The sequence below is a fragment of the Mauremys mutica genome, chromosome 4 (assembly GCF_020497125.1).
Source record: "Mauremys mutica isolate MM-2020 ecotype Southern chromosome 4, ASM2049712v1, whole genome shotgun sequence".
Classification (NCBI taxonomy): domain Eukaryota; kingdom Metazoa; phylum Chordata; order Testudines; family Geoemydidae; genus Mauremys; species Mauremys mutica.
The window spans coordinates 5,190,859-5,204,067 of NC_059075.1; the positions used below are offsets into that span (position 1 = coordinate 5,190,859).

Genomic DNA, 13,209 nt, shown 5'->3' on the forward strand with positions numbered 1-13,209 from the left:
ATGTATTGCACTTTTATATTTAAAGTTGACCTCCTTAAACTCTCCTTGAGAGTAACTTTGAGATGGCTGCTGGCAGGGAAGGAGCCTCACAAACCATGCTCTCTCCTGAAGACTTTATGTTTGTACTTTCTTTCCTTGTTGCTGCCTTTTATTTAAATTAAAACCCACCCAGGCTGAAAGTTAATGATCTGCTATGTGTGTGGGAAAACCATATCAGGCAGTATGACAGAAGAAATGGTGCATTATTTTTTTCCCATTAGGATGCTGGAATGAAAGCATCCAATTGCATTTGATACACCCTGAGTGAATCGGTTTGAGTTTTTCTACAAGCTATAGCCATTTTTGAAGGTTGTGTGTAGGTTTTCATCACACAGCATGCACCCATTGTATCTTCTCTGCATCCCCGTCCTTCACACCTCTCTCAGACGCTGCATCATCTTCTCGTCAGAGTAAATAGAAGCATACAGTAAATCAGGAACAATTTTCAGAATTTTGTATCGCAAAACATTGACTTTGCTGGGGCTGCATTTCTCCCACAGAGCCAAGAAAATGAACTGACTTGTTTCCGTGGGCCAGGAACTTACATTGATGTTCCCAACTGCAAAGCTCAATGGATGAATGAAATACAGCAAATAACCCTAATATACGCAGAGTGTGTTTGACACTGACTTTACCAACAGTTGCACCCAGGGACGGCGATGCACCTAAAGACCTCTCTTAAAATGAAAAAAAGAAGAACAAACGACTGGATGGCAATTTCAGAGCCGAGCTTCCATCTCCATTTTTAACTCAGCCCATTGTACTGCCAACTGCCGAGGCACCGTAAGGTGTGAGTGGCAACTTCTACTTAGGCTTCGGCATTTTAAAATCAGATCCTCAATGTTATTTTAATGCCTTTGTGTGTTTAATGGATACAGTCCCCAGGGGCTCTTTCCTAAGCATGGAGGATGCTATAATTGGAGCTTGTTCCAATGATTTATTACAGTAATGCATCACCAGAGCACGAGCTCACTCTTGTGAGGTATTCATGCAATGCATCAGAGAACGTGCACTGCTGATGTACGCTTGAAAGGGGGCCCTTTTCGAGGAAGAAGAGGTTGTATAATGGATTCTTTTAATTATGGGATGAAATTTTTGCCAATGGCAGATTACTCCTTGCAACAACAAGAGAAGATCTGTGTTCTGCAAAATTCTGATTAGGACACACCGTGATCCGAATTTGGTAACAGGACTATTTTCTCTTTCTGTTCCTCCTGCTGCACTGAAATCTTGGAAGTATTGGCTTGTTATGCATCCTAGTCACAGCCAACTGAAGCAGTCAGGATGGCACCTGCTGGCAGTGGGAGAGCTGTAACCCTCTCCTCCTTTGCCTCTGAGTCCTCTACTCTGCTAACCTCAGTTTTATCTTTTAAATGGAGACCTGTGGACAAACCTGCAGCCTAAAGTTTTGGGAAACGTCTAACTACTTTTGAGTTTATGCAACTCGCTGGCAAAGAGAGCATCACAACCCTTTCTCGTGGCCGCTCCACCAGTGGACAACAGTTTACTACTGCTACTAGCTATTGGAGCTCCTCCTTTAGTAGCAGTCTGGGCTCCAGGGTTCACAGCCTGTTATACACACACAAAGGAATCACTATGTTTGGAGACCCGATTTGCCCTGTACCATAGTCCATATTCACCCTTGGCTCACTTTTTCACTCTGGGGTTTCACTGTTCTTCCTTCCCCATCCCCCAATAAATCCTTGAGTCAACCTTTCATATCTGCAAATTTGGAAAGGCTTTCAAAGAAGGCAAAACAAGCCTCTCTGATCCCTTTTATGGGCCTGATCCTGCATATCCCAAAGCCCTTGGCAATGCTCTTCTGCTGCTGCTAACGCCCCACCACTTGTTTGCCTGCCCAGCTGTGGCCAAAGCTGAAGGAGGAGACTGGGTCACAGGACGTTGGCTGTAGCAGCTGCAGTGCTGGGACAAGGCTCCTTCGGTGCAGCTCTGTTAGGTATAGTAAAAAACCCAGGCTCAGCAGGATTTCACAAAGAGGGACACTGGGGGTAAGAGAATGAAGGAAATCCCTGGCAGCTCTCCTTTACGTCTCTCTGTAGTGCTGATCCTCCACGCAGCTCCTCAGAAGGGATGAGTCCCCCCAGCTCCCGACGGACATTGAGGCCATCAAACTCAGCGTGTCCAGAGCTAACAGGGTCCTAAATTTTACATAAGAACGGCCATACTGGGTCAGACCAAAAATCCATCTAGCCCAATATCCTGTCTTCCAACAGTGGCCAATGCCAGGTGCCCCAGAGGGAATGAACAGAACAGGGAATCATCAAGTGAATCATCTGGCAAACAGAGGCTAGGGACACCATCCCTGCCCATCCTGGCTAATAGCCATGAATGTACCTATCCTCCATGAATTTATCTAGTTCTTTTTTGAACCCTGTTAGAGTCTTGGCCTTCACAACATCCTCTGGCAAGGAGTTCCACAGGTTGCCTGTGCACTGTGTGAAAAAATACTTCCTTATGCTGCCTATTAAAATTTTACTAACCTTTTTAAAATGCAGTGGCATTCAGTGGTTAAGGGACTATCGCTGTGCACCTATCCTGAAAGCAGGGAAATATATTTAAGCTGCGAAACTATACTCCCCCTGCCCCACAAACACACACAAGATGGAACGCCCCCAGTGCTAACACGAGGCTGGCACATCCCTCATGTCCCACTTTAGACCATAAGGCAAGATTCTTAGAAGAGGTGAGAGTTGCCAGACTGCTCTCCATGCAACCTTGAGGAAACCACACGGACCCAACAGGGATCAGGCCTGGGAGACAAAGCTGGGGCCTTGCCTGGGGGCAGGGCCGGGGCCAGAGCCCGAGTGGAGCTGGGGGCACAGCGGGGCCGGGAGCCAAAGACGGGGCCTCGGCTCAGGGTGGGGCTGGAGCTGGGAGCGGAGCAGGGCTGGGAGGCACTGCCTCCCCACCCCCCGACTGTTCCTTCGTGCCCCCCTAAGGGGGTCCCCCTCACAGTTTGGGGAGCACTGTCTTTGTATTTCGAAAGCCAGGAGAGTAGCTGTGCATATAGGTAGCTAGGCCTGGAAGTTTGTCATCGGTAAACACAGTTATTTTGTGCACAGGTAAGTTGGCTTTATTCCCTGGCCAATCACAGAGCACTCTGTTCGTGACGCTCGTCAGGGTTTTCCCTCCAGTACCCAGTGCTTTGACCTATGTACGTTTTAGTAACGTTTTAATGAATAATAAGACATTGTGTTTTAAAACTATGAAGTTAATGGCTCCCACCATACTCTGAAGTGGGAAAATGCATGTTCTGCTATAACCAAGCAACTGTCAACTTTAAATTTTAATTGGAAAAAATCGACACTTAAGAGGGTCTTAATTCTCCACATTATTTTTTATTCATACTAACAGTGATTTCATAAAATCGTTTTTAAAAGCTTCTCACTTCATCAGCGAGAAACATCCTCACAGAGAACAGCAGTAGCAGCAGGTGACGCACATCTTTCAGCAAAGTTGAATATTTACTACCGCTGGGATTTTTATGTCATTTATATCACTTGAAAATGTAATTCGTGCTGTTCAGATGCTCCCTTTTCTGGTCACACAAACAGCAAACTTCACAAGCAGTGAAGGTTAAACTTCCAGTGTGGTGCATGGCAAGCTATGCAAAACCTTCATTGAAAATATACACCGCGAAACCTTATTACAGATCTGATTCTCCTCTTGTTCACACTGGTTTAAAATTGGTGTAAGAACCCTAATGTCAGTGAAGATACACCTGATGTCCAGGGGTAAGAGAGAGAAGTCTCACTGTTGTTTATTAATTATTATTAACCATAGCAGCTAGAGACACAACCAGGATCAGGGCCCCATCGTGTTGCATGGTGTAGACAAGGTGCCCCAAGGAGCTTACAATCTAAACAGACTAGAAAACAAAAGGTGCAAGGGGAAGTGACTTGCCCAAGGTCACACTGAAGCTCAGTGGCAGAGCTAGGAATTAACTTTGGAGCCAAGACTCCTGGTGTCTGTTTCTCAGTCATCGGACCACAGGCTAAAGCACGCATTGCCCTTTATAAACGGTCCGTAAACAAACAGGCAAAACCCACGTGTAGCTGCACGAAACCAATGTATTATGCTGCGTACATGCATATGCACTAAGGTGAGCAGTGGGTTCCTGCAGTTACAGGGTTGTGTGAAGCCTTCTTGTTCACCCACCTCCAGAGCTGGTTGGACAATGCATAAAAAATACGACAATTCGTATTTTCAAATCTCAAAATGTTAGACTTTGTTTTAGAAAATGAAAACTAAGTACCAGAAAATTTAAAAAACAAAAACAATTCTGAGAATGTTTTCTTAAAAAATAAAATAAAATAAAATCATTTTTTCAGAAATAAATAAATATATGAAGATGTTGGAATGGACAATTTATTGACCTCTCCGTGTCTCTGTTCCAAAGTGTCTCTCTTGTCTATTTAGAACACAAGCCCCTCAGGGCAGTGACCGTCTCTCAGTAAGCTCCCAGGAGCCGCTGCTCTGATCTCAGCCAGTGTTACTGGAACACACATAAGAAATGATAACTTGCGATGTTAAGCCTGAAATTCCACGCTCACCATTGTGTGTGGATCAACTTTTCGGATGGGTGTCTAATGCGTAAGGGGATCGGAGACCCGAGAGGGGAGTTTTAGTCACTCCCCGGCTTAAGGCTATGAACAGCTTTCAGGCTATTTTTCATGCTATTAACATTCACACCACCATTAGATCGCCGGTTCAACAGCTCAATAAAGCATGCTTTTAATAAAAAATAAACAATTCATTATCTTTGGGCTCCGATTTTTCGAAAAGCATGCAAACTTGTGCATGCTTAAAGTTCATGTTCAAGTACGGTGATTGCATATGCAACTGGGGTACTTGGATGCTTAACTATCCGTAGGTGTATGCACAGAAATAACTCCATGGAAGTCAATGGTCTTACACTGGTGTAGAACCAATATACGTGAGATCTGAATCAAGCCTTGATGTTTCTAGGCCCTATGGAAGTCAATGGCATTTCACCCATGGTCTTGTAGCCCTAATACAAGTCTTGGTTATAACTATAATATTTGATTTCAAAACATTAATCAACATGTGATATTAAATGGCATAGGAAGTTGCTTTTCTAACCCCAGAGTTGCACTATGCATTGTCTATTAAATAAAGTAATGGCTCTTCCTTCTGCTGAGTGACTTTACACTTCATTAGGAGCATCCCAGTCAGGTGAGTCAAGGCGTGAACTCTGTGGCATAGAGGATGAAGAGAAAAAAATACCCAGCCACACAGTTCACCTACCTCAGAAGGGCTATTAATAAAGTTTTACATCCCTCAGCATTCAGGAAGAGCTACAGCTTTATTTAATATACAATGCGTTAGGCCACTTTATACATTAATAAGCGCAGAACAAATAGCTGAGTGCTGGGTATTTTTTGTATCAGAATGACACAAGGAAGTGAGGAGTCGACTGATATTCATTACTGCAAGAGTGAAACCACTGGTGCATCATTACAGACCTAGGTAACCCAGATCATATCAACTAAAAAACGAACATGCAAGCAAAACACTTGGTGAATTCAGCTCCCAATAGCATCAATTCCTTAACATGCAGCCCTTAACTCCTATTAGCCTTCACCTCGGGGATCAGAACACATACACATGACTTGTTGGTCTATTATGCCTGCTGAAAGAACACAGCAGCACACCGCCAAGCTATTGCACATTATACATTTTAAGAAAAGTGTTAAAAAAAGAGAAATTCTTCTGTCATAATCTCTAAATGACGGAGAGGTTTGGAAATATGTAAATTTTAGGGCAGAACATAGTTTGCTGAGCCCCAGCATAAACAGAGTTTTTCACCCTCCCCGCCACGCTAATGTATTTACCCCTCTCTTATGGATTAGTCTACCTGACTAGCTCACTTGTTCCAAGACTCAGATGAGACTTTTGCTTTTAACTCTGGAAATCTCTGATTCAATCCCTGGTGTGTCAGCCCAAACTAACATCTAACAAGAGATGAGCAGCCTGGCTTTAGATCTTCCACACAGAGACAGGTCCCTGAAAACTAATGGCGAATGACCACACCACTCACCACTGAATGAGCAGTGGCCACGGGGTACCATTTTGAACAGGATTTTAGGCAGCTGTGCAACATAACCTCATTCTGATCTCCTAGGCCCTGCAGTCCGTACTCAGAGATACATAACAGACTACATAGCTTGGGCAAGTCAAGCTGGGGTGGCCTGCAGCGTGCAGACAGAGCAGCATTTAGTGGTTCTTGTCAAGCTAGACAATGCAAGAGCTTTCATTCATGGAGCTTGTTCTTTCGACTGGAAGGTTAACAACATTTCTGGCCTTTAGCTTTAGAGGCAACAGAAGCAAAGAAAATGACAGGAGAGGAAAACGGAGAAGCTCTGAGTTACGGCAGCTAAGCAGGGCCTGATTCTGGTCTCCCCGCAGCTGGGGTAAAGCTGGCTATCACCAGTGAAGGTGGTGGCCTCAATTGTCAGCTGCTCTCAGTTCCTGCTGGCTGCAGCAGAGCTGGGAGAGGTTGTTTCCAGCTCTGGGCCCCCAAGGTAGGCAACGGCACTCAGGCCAGGCCCTCTCTCACCCCCAAGAACAGGTCCAACCAGCCCCTCATGCCAGTCGGTGCAGAGAGAGACCCACATGCTTTCCAGAGAGGGATGGTGCACCCTGGGGAGAAATGGATGGAGCAGACTCGCAGACACAAAGGGCAGTCCTGGCCAAGCCGGTCCCTGCTGGATTTCACAGGGCATTTCCTGGATCAGGGCAGCTCCACAGCACATCCTTCTCAGGTCTGTGACCTCCCTGCCAGAATCTAGCCCTGAGTCTTCTACAGACCTGCCAGGTGCCCCTCCGTTTCTAGCTCAGCCAGGGCTTCAGCCTCCAGTTCTGCTGCTACTGGACTCCAGGGGAGTTTTGTGATTCGGTGGGACAGGACTTGGTTCATACCGAGAAAATTTACTCTACGACTCTCACTCATATCAACCCCAATTCTGCTAAACTAGAGTTAAAATCATTGGAAGCCATTGTGAGGACAAAGCGCCTCTGGCCTGGGCCATTTTTCCAGCCACGTCACTCAGACTTGCGTTTCATCGGGCTTTAGTAGAACAGCAGTAAAATCAGGCCTGGACACTGATGCCTTGCATGCATTCTGGCTCCCACTGCGTCTAACACTGATCAGGAGCTGGTGAATTTCCCCAGCGTTGACGCGGCTCTGGCAGGGCAGTTAAAGGATGAAATGAAAGAAACTGTGTAATACAAAGGACAAATTAGGCTTCAGTCAGGGACAATTGTATCTTCCAATAATAGAAGGGAACTTGGCTGGCCATATTTCACTGTACAACCAATTCCTTGAGCAGGTTTACAACACCGATCCTAAATGCTGTTGCAATTGAATTTCTTCCTGTGTTAGCTACGGCTGTACAACTCTCAGTGGTGGAGCATTATTGACCCACGAGATTAATCTTGCGCTGTCCTCATTACAGCACACTCCCATCTGCTTGATTTTCATCTGCCTGCATCTCCACTCCCAGTGTCAGAAATGAAAAGAAGCTCATGGGAAAGGTCAAAGGACGCTCCTCGCTTGAGGTGGAGACGTTGCCAAGTTACGTAAGCTGTGAGTGCTGGAGTTGGCTGCTTCTGGATGGTGCGAAGTTATGAAAAAAGCCAGGACATGGGAACAAAGGGTTACTCAGTGAAAGCATGTTAAGGCTGCTGAAGCATGCAGGGCAATACAAATAATTGACATAGCAGTAGCAAAGAAGCCATGAACTAGCTCAGGGTCTGACCTGATCTTGATATTCCTCCCCTCCCTCCTTTCCCATCCTGCCTTCACAACCTTTGTCAGACTGCAGTGCTCCTGGGCGGGGGCACGGACACCTTCATTTGAGCTGTCATGCAAGTAATTGACAGCATCCAATGCTGTCATGCTTCATGTCCGTAGTCAGAAGAAATCCTGGGACTCTATTATGAAGAGGAGATGTTATCTAAGAATGCCAGCCTCCAAAGTGCGAGGTCCCCGACAGACACTTGTTCTGCTCCCTGCAGACCCGGCTGAACTCCTCAAGAGCCACGTTAGCCTCTGAATAAAGAGACCATTTCCTACTTTGATAAAATTGTAATAGGGAAATTCCCAGTTCCCTTAGCTTTATATTAATACTGGAGGGATTTCTGGACTGGCACAACTTTTTCCCCCAATACACGGTTATAAATATTTCAGCATTCAGAATCAGCAATTACTGAAATGTGGAAAGAAACCCTGCCAGGTTCCAAGTTCAGGGCTGTGAGCCAACCACTATCAAAGACCCTGTGCGTACAACTCCCCCCACCCCTGCAAGGAGCTGAGTGCCCAAGTCAAGGGGAGCATGGTAGCAGCATCTGATTCCTGTGCACTGGTGAACATGTTCTTGTAGCTTTCAATTTAGCTAACCGGGACTAAGGTTAATTTATTATTATTATTATTATGGGGCAAGATTCTGATCTTAGCACAGTAAGTCTGGAGTAACTGTGCAGAATTATTATTCTTTATTTTATGTATTACAGCAGCACCTAGAAATTCCAATGAAATGGACCCAGCTTACAGCCCACTGCGTGCATAGCGGTACAGCCCTCCTTACTATGGACCTCGGCTAGGAGAAGGCTGGACTGAAGGCATTTGCCAACTAAACTAAGATTTCTTGCCAGTGTCATTCTGTATCCATCCAGGATATCAAGATGTCAGAGGTGATTAAACTATTTGGGTTCCATGCAAAGGTTTCACTGAGTTGATGCTCACCTGTGAGGGGCTAACAAACGCAGTTCGAAGGGGAAGGGATTTGCACAGAGCAGCTGTGTCACAGCTCACAGTGTTCTGGGTTTATCTTTCAGCGCTTGACAATAACCTTAACATTTAAACCAGAGCAGAGAGCTTTGTTCATTTTACTAAAGCCGTGTCCAAAAATATTATAAGAGAAACACAGAACTCAGGTTTTGGCAGGAAAGAGGAAGAGAAAATGATTTCCAACTATGCTGTTGTGAAATGTATTTATTTGTAATTGTGATTTTGCTGAGGCTCTTCCACGCATCCTGTGTTCTCTTAAAAAAAAAAGATGCTATTACTTGAATAGGAAAATCATTCCTTTCTCCTCAGCTGTCTTCTCAGGGATGGGAGGAAATCCAGCCCCCATTGAAGTCAGTGGCTTGCACGTCAACAGGTCCAGAATTTTGCTCCAGGTTTTCAGTCAGAGGGTATTAGTTTTTATACGTTTAAAAGGCCCCTTAGCTTAGAGGGAGATCTGTTTTAACATAGAGTGGCCGTGGGCGGCAAAGCGTATTTACATAAAAGATATTTATCCTTGATTGTAATTTGTCATTTTTTTACAGGTGCCTGAGGGTCAGATAGGCACATTTCATAACTCAAAATAAATACATTAATTAATTTAATGAATTTGAAATTGTGAGAGGGGCTGCTTCTGCCAAATGAAGAGAGACGAGCATTCTTTGATCTTACTGCTGAAAGAAAACCTCTTTGATGTGATTGACAATAGATTATAAACCGATTCCTTTATTTGCATGTAAAGAAGCAGTTGGCCAAAAATGAAGGCCTGACTATGCTCTCACTGCAGTCAGTGGAAGTTTTGCCCTCAACTTCAACTGGAGCAGACCTAGACTATGGAGACAAATAATTTAGAAACACATTATCCACTTGGCTCTTACAGACCTGGGGGGAGCAGACATTCTAGCACAGACACCCATGGTCTACATGTGTATTTACAGTCCTGTAACATGGATTAATTGGCAATCAGTTAGCATGTGCTACCATGCATGGAAAGTGCTCCACTAGACATGGTCGTACACCTTTCAGTGGGAGTTGGGCCAGACCCTAGCTAAAGACAAAGAACTGGCTAGTTAGGGAAGATTATTTCATTTCTTTAAAATAGATATTTAAGATCTTTGACTCTTACATTAAAAAAAGCTTAAAGATCACAGAAATGTAGCACTGGAAGGGACCGTGAAAAGACATCTAGTCCATCCCCCCTGCTTAGGCGGGGCCAAATAAATCTAGACTATCCCTGAGAGTTGTTTGTCTAATCGGTGCTTAAACACCTCCAGCGTTATCTGCTCTCCAATCACACAGCAATACCTTATGAAAAACTGATTGAAAATCCACTGATGAGTGTGTGTTACAGGTCCCCATCTATGTTGATCCACAGCTGTTGTGGTCCCTTCCGAGTTTTAGCTTGGGCGGCAGCACGACATGCCTTTATCTCCGAAGGGCCCTGGCTCAATCCCTGGCGTGTGTTGGATAAAATGGCACCGTCACACAAATCTTTTTTTATGCTCATACATGATGGGCTCAGCAACTTGCCACCATTGAAGGCCATCCAACTAAGATTTGGGATAAGGCAGATTGAACATAATGTGCTTGATTCCCCACGGTTACACCAGTTTAACAAAGAAGTTACTTCACTAGTTCGACATCTGCCCCATTCCAGATATTGTCCTCTGCTTATGTGGCAGTTCCTCCTCTTTCTCCCAGAATTTCCATGGAGTAACACCATCAGGAAACTGGAGTAACAGTCACAGCACTGGAGTCATAACTTCTTCAGGGCTCTGTTACTTAGCTGTTCTATGGACTTTTTTCAAAAGCGCATAAAATGATTGAATGATATGTGCCCCTCAAGTAGCTACCTCCATATCCTGCATTTTAACTCATTAACACTGTATGCTTAATTAATTACTGTTCTCCCCCTTTAGCCTGCACACCCCTCTATTAATATGGCAAATGAGTAATTTCAAAGGAGGAAGAAGAGAAACTGCTAAATTGAGGGAAGTTGGTAGCTAGAATAAGCCAGATTAGCCAATTCACTTCTGCACTATTTGCTGCCACTGTGGGAAGGCAGAGGAACTGTGGTCTTGCTTGTGCTTTAAATAAAGATCAGAAGAGATTAAAGCTGTGGGCCTACGAACGTGCCCCTGCACCACTGAGTTACATGTCGGCAGCCTCCTTCACAAGGTGTCGCGGGCTGAGGAAAAATGAGGCTCTGCTACATTTAGGGGAAGCTGGTAGCCAGAATGTGTCTGACTTTTCCGCTTCTCCGGTGTACTATTTGTCACTGATCTGGGGAGAGAAGCTCTGGCTCGCAATTTAAATAAGAAGCTCTTTAAACTCCAGCTGTGGGTATACAAGCAGGCAATCGACAGTCAATGCAAGAAATTTCCCCAGGTCTGTATTTTAAATTGCTTCTTGAGGAAGAAAAGTACAGCACTTGCATCGTATGTATACTTCTACACCAAACAATTTTAGGAGATTCTGCTACTTCAACAGCTCTACCTTCAAGGATACCCTCATAGAATCATAGAATATCAGGGTTGGAAGAGACCTCAGGAGGTCATCTAGTCCAACCCTCTGCTCAAAGCAGGACCAATCCCCAATCCCAGTCAGGGCTTTGTCAAGCCTGACGTTAAAAACCTCTAAGGAAGGAGATTCCACCACCTCCCTAGGGAACCCATTCCAGTGCTTCACCACCCTCCTAGTGAAATAGTGTTTCCTAATATCCAACCTAAACCTCCCTCACTGCAACTTGAGACTATTACTCCTTGTTCTGTCATCTGGTACCACTGAGAACAGTCTAGATCCATCCTCTTTGGAACCCCCTGTCAGGTAGTTGAAAGCAGCTATCAAATCCCCCCTCATTCTTCTCTTCTGCAGACTAAACAATCCCAGCTCCCTCAGCCTCTCCTCATAAGTCATGTGCTCCAGCCCCCTAATCATTTTTGTTGCCCTCCGCTGGACTCTCTCCAATTTATCCACATCTTTCTTGTAGTGTGGGGCCCAAAACTGGACACAGTACTCCAAATGAGGCCTCACCAGTGCCGAATAGAGGGGAATGATCACATCCCTTGATCTGCTGGAAATGCCCCTACTTATACAACCCAAAATGCCATTAGCCTTCTTGGCAACAAGGGCACCCTCAGTAGCTTTGGCCCCATGGCAGACAAAAGGCTTTTAAAACTGCCTTGTCACATTATAGTCCTCCAATGTAACGTCAAAAATATCATGGCCAATATAGTAACTTTAACTCTATCTTCAGAAGAATGGCTATTAATTAACTAGGCAGCTCTGTGTTAGTACCAATATCTGTCTAATCTTTTCAGCTTCTTCCACAAGGAAACTTATTTATTTTTTCTAATTCATAATCTGGGCTCTTGAGCCCCCACGGTCTAAGGTTTTAGATAAGAGGAAAATCTGTTGTGCCTAGTAAGGAATGGATGACAGTCTAGGCTAAAATCAGAACACATGACTGCTGCCAGAATATGACCTTGCAAGATGAAATTCTTAATAGCTATTAGCTTTCTAGTTGCTATTTTTATTAATGAGAAACAGTACTGTTGACTGTACAACTTATTTTCGTATAGAAGTATTAATAAATGTGTCATATTTAAAAGATAATGGACTATGGAGGAAGTAGAGGTTACATACTGTTGCTATAAAGATGATCTGAACAGGACAGGGAGCTGCAGACAGGGGAGTCTGAGAGGGAGATCCCGCTGCTGAACAGGCTACCAGGTGAGAGTACTAGCTGTTGGTGTGAGTGAGTGTGCTCGACTGTTTGAATTTTAATTGTGATTCTGATTTCAGGTGACTTCAATTTCAGTTACAGCTGCTGTGGCAGTTGGAACTGAGTGCCTGACCTTGTTCCCTTGATTGTTCCCTTGATTGGCCTTCCCCAGTGTGACTCATGAGGGGGCGGGACTGACCTAGGCAAGCAGGCTTTAAAAGCCAGAGGCAGAGCGACCAGGGGGGCAGAGCAGACAGGGAGCTGCAGACAGGGGAGTTTGAGAGGGAGCTGGACAGAGGGAGATGTACGATGGTTAGGAAGACCCGCAACGCCTGTGCCAGCACTGCTTCTGTCTCCTCCACCTGCGCCTGTAGCCAGACAGAGCGCCTGAGCATGGATGCTTCTACCCAGGTCCTGGTGTGGTTTTGCAGGGACTGTAACTTGCAATTTCCACTTACAGATATCCAGGCTGGGGGGATCATCCAACGTGAAAGGTGCCTACTGGTGGAATCTCTCAGGCAGCAGGTGGGAGAGCTACAGGAGGAGGTGGCTGGGTTGAGGAGCATCTGAATCCACGAGCAATTCCTGGACAGTGTCCATGTGGAGACAGCTGAGG

The 13,209-nt window shown here is 45.1% G+C and overlaps 1 protein-coding gene across 4 annotated transcripts in view; it reads right to left on the reverse strand.

Annotated features, from left to right (window-relative positions):
- The window catches only part of MDGA2 (MAM domain containing glycosylphosphatidylinositol anchor 2), a 633,934-nt gene that overhangs the window by 594,477 nt on the left and 26,248 nt on the right, over positions 1–13,209 (reverse strand). The gene's annotated exons all lie outside the window — the stretch shown is intronic.